The sequence below is a fragment of the Abramis brama genome (assembly GCF_963993115.1).
Source record: "Abramis brama genome assembly, chromosome: 15".
In the NCBI taxonomy this organism is placed as follows: Eukaryota; Metazoa; Chordata; class Actinopteri; order Cypriniformes; family Leuciscidae; genus Abramis; species Abramis brama.
Window position 1 is genome coordinate 39,065,568 of NC_139977.1, and position 4,022 is coordinate 39,069,589.

The window sequence follows — 4,022 nt, forward strand, 5'->3', positions numbered from 1 at the left end:
TAGCAGGTTTAAAAAGCCCTTTTAAAATTAAATATGAATGCAGTTTTGGATTAAATAAAAGTACAGTCAAGTCAAATAAAACACGTTTCATCTCCTGTATAGTTTGGTAACACTACAATAAGATACCATTCATTAACATTACTTAATGCGCATCAACACATTGAGTGAACAATATATTTTTACAACATTAATTAATGTTTGTGAATGTTATTTAATACAAACACTTGATTGGTCATGTTTGTTCACTTCAGTCATTGTGCATTAAATAATGTTAACATAAATAATGTTAACTTTTGATTTTAAAAATTTATTTTTAAATTAACCCCAAGGAGAATAATTGCGACAGTATATAACTATTGTTTATTGTTAGGTCATTTTATCTAATGTTATCTAACAAATTGAATCTTATTGTAAAGTGTTTTTAATACTACAGTTTCCATCTTTGTAACCATGATATACACTTTAATATATGTAAATTTAATCTAAATTAAGCTTTGGTACCGAAATTGGTACCGAGAACCGTGGATTTTCACTGGTATTGGTACCGAATACTGAAATTTTGGTACCGTGACAACACTAGTAGCTCTGTTAGCTCGGTAATTTAGACAATAGGCTGTTGACAGAGTAATGTTAACATTGGTAATGGCTGTTATGTTATTTTCTTTTCAATGACGTTCCTTGTTACATGTTCATTGCTGGATTTATGGAAACACATCAACCAATATTGCATATCCATTATTATAATGGATATAATTAAAGAATACTTACACTATAACGTAAATTAGAAGTGTAACGCAATTTTTTTTTTGATTTTTACACCTATTTTTAATTTTACTCGAATACAAATACAAATACTTTTCCCCCCTCAACAAATACAAATACAGATACAAAATACCGGCTGCTTTGCACACCCCTAGTGCATATAATGTATTTCTGTTTTTAGCATGCTTTTTACTTGCATTTTATTTATTGTTACTAAATCTACTAACATACATTAATTTTCAAAGTAAGTAAAGTGTTGAAATAAATCGCACAGATAGCATGGGAACATTGATACAATGTTGAGTTTTGATCCAAACCATAATTTGGGTTGAGATTGACATTTCAGTGTTTAAAGTGTGTTGGATCAGCATTGAAATTTTAATGAAAGCCAACAGCACACATGGGTGGAGACAGTGACATTGAACTAACAGTGATTTGTAGTTGATGAGCACAAGATCATTCAGGCATGTATCTCTGCAGAACACTAGTGGGTGTTTCTCTATCAGTGGGGCGTTTTCAAACCACAATGGGCATTTTCAACCGCTTTACCTGATTTGCTCTAATCCATTGGGGGCTTGGTTTAGGGGTGGGGTGGTTTAGCAAGTCTGTTGAAAAATGGTTGAAAAACATTTATTGTAGTTTGAAATTGGCCACTGATTGGTAAACGCCCATTTTGGTTTTGCATGCGCACTTCTCAGTAGTGTAACACTTCCTCATTAGAGAGAAAACATAGGTGCATCCTAATACAGAAGTCTTGTTTGTTGAAGCACCTGACATACTTACATGACTTCTCTAGCACAGTTTCAAACAATGGTGCATCTACATACTTAAAAAATGCACATTGCTTTAGTAAAGTTTATTACGAATTTCCTGAATAAAGTTCTAACGTCATTTAACACATTTCTTGAAGTGCAGGAGACATGAACATAAGCAAGAAAGTTACACTGCAAACATAGCCCATGTCTTGCATCCATCAGTGTTTGCATGCAGAGCACATTGCTTCTTTAGTAGGAATGAAGGCTGACGAAGATGGACAATAAAATAAAAAAAGCACCCCCCTCCAGATAATGCTGAAATTGATTATACACCGAGTTGTTGTCGACAGCATAATCACCTGACCTGGGACTTGATGATATCCTGTGCCTTATCACTGCTTAATCAGGTAATCATTCATATTCCTGAATCTGTATTAAATTTGAGAAATGTAACTGATTTCCAATCAGTTTAGCTTGATTCCACTGAAACACAATAACAAAAAACATCTTGTGTTTATTAAGAAAGTGACTGACATGGCTATTTTGTTATATTTAAAGAGATTAAGGTCTACATAAGGTGAATCTGCAACTTTAAAGGGATAGTTCAGCCCGAAATGAAAATTCTGTCATCATTTACTCACCCTCAAGTTGTTCCAAACCTGTATGAATTTCTTTCTTCTGCTGCACACAAAAGAAGATAGAGTGAAGAATGTTGGCATCCAGACAGCTGATGGTAGCCATTGACTTCCATGGTATTTCTTTTCTACTATGGAAATCAATGGCCACCGTCAACTTTCTGGTTACCAACATTCTTTAAAATATCTTCTTTTGTGTTCAACAGAAGAAAGAAACTCATACAGGTTTGGAACAACTTGAGAGTGAGTAAATGATGACAGATTTTTCATTTCGGGCTGAACCATCCCTTTAAAGAAATTTTCATTGAAAAAACCTAAGTTCTTTTATTTTACAAGATAAACTTGTTACTTGAACGCTATGTAGTTTCACAGAAAATGAACTGAGATATAGTTAATGGCTATAGCTCATAAGTGTTTGTTCCTCTTCATGAAGTCATGAGTTTAGCTCCAACACCTGCATGGAAGTGTTCATTGATCCTAATGACCTTGATTAGCTTGATTAGCTGCCTCGGGTGTGTTTAATTAGGGCTGGAGATAAAATCGGACACCCCTGCCATAGTGATTTCTTTTGATATTGAAGCATTAATAGATTTTAGAAAAATAAATGAAATACTCAGAATTTAACAATACTTTAATCATAGTTAGAATATTTTGTGTTCAGCAACTTTTTTTAAAAAGTGAATCGTATTGTGTTTAGTATATTAACATTCTTGAATGTGGCAACTGAATTGACTTGTTCTCGAGTAACATCATGCTTTCTTTTTCAGATTTCAGAGAACCCAGAGGAAAAGAGGCAGTAGTCTGATGTATGACAGATTTTTAAAAACCTGAACCGTTGGACCACCTGTAGTTATGACATCAGACTTCTGAAGCCAATTTTATTTTTAAAGGTTGAAATGCTTTTGTCCTATTTCTCCCCCTTTCTTGTTTAAAGAATGATCTTTTAATATATTTTTGTCATTGATTGATTGAATAAAATAAATTAACTCAACTGCTGGAAATGTGTCATTTATATTTTAAAAGGTTTTTGCCAAATTTTTGGTCAGGAATTTGTTGACGCATCATTGAAGTGTAGTTGAAATATTAATGTTGTTTCAACATTAACTTAGTACATCAGATGGCAACATTGGTTGACATTCCTTTTCAGTTGTATTTTCTGTGTTTCAACAGAATCAACATCACATTGTAACATTGATCAAACCATATTACCAAAGATTATTTCTGTTAATTTCAGTGTAGATTCAACATCATAGTGTAACGTTGATTCAACAATATTACCATCGATTTATTTTAGTTAATTTCAGTGTTGATTCAATAGCAGTGATGCAGATTCAACATCTTAGTGTAACGTTGATTCAATATTACCATTGATTATTTGTGTTAATTTCAGTATTGATTCAGCATCGGTGATGTAGAATCAATCATAGTGTAATGTTGATTCAGTAGCATTACTATTGATTTTTTGTTCAACAGTTTCAACATTAACTGAGGGTGCAAAAGTGATGTTGATAAAAAATCACTTTGTAATGTTGAATCAATACTATTACTGTTGATTTTTGGTTGAAATCTCAACATTGCTTCAGCATTAACTGAGGGTGCAAGAGTGATGCAAAAACAACATCACTTTGTAATGTTGAAGCAATATTAACACCATTGATTTGTGATTGAAATCTGAACATTATTTCAATATTAACCGAGGGTGCAAAAGTGACATTGAAACAACATCACTTTGTATTGTTGAAGCAATATTAACACCATTGATTTGTGATTGAAATCTGAACATTATTTCAATATTAACCGAGGGTGCAAAAGTTATGTTGAAACAACATCACTTTTTAATGTTGAAGCAATATTAACACTATTGATTTGT

At 32.6% G+C, this 4,022-nt stretch overlaps 1 long non-coding RNA gene across 1 annotated transcript; it reads left to right on the forward strand.

The window, feature by feature from the left end:
- The first annotated feature begins 1,870 nt into the window (after window positions 1-1,870).
- Window positions 1,871-3,143, forward strand: LOC311098007. The gene is made up of 2 exons (XR_014609357.1): window positions 1,871-1,924; window positions 2,920-3,143. It is a non-coding gene; the product is annotated as an uncharacterized lncRNA (long non-coding RNA).
- Window positions 3,144-4,022: the final 879 nt, after the last annotated feature.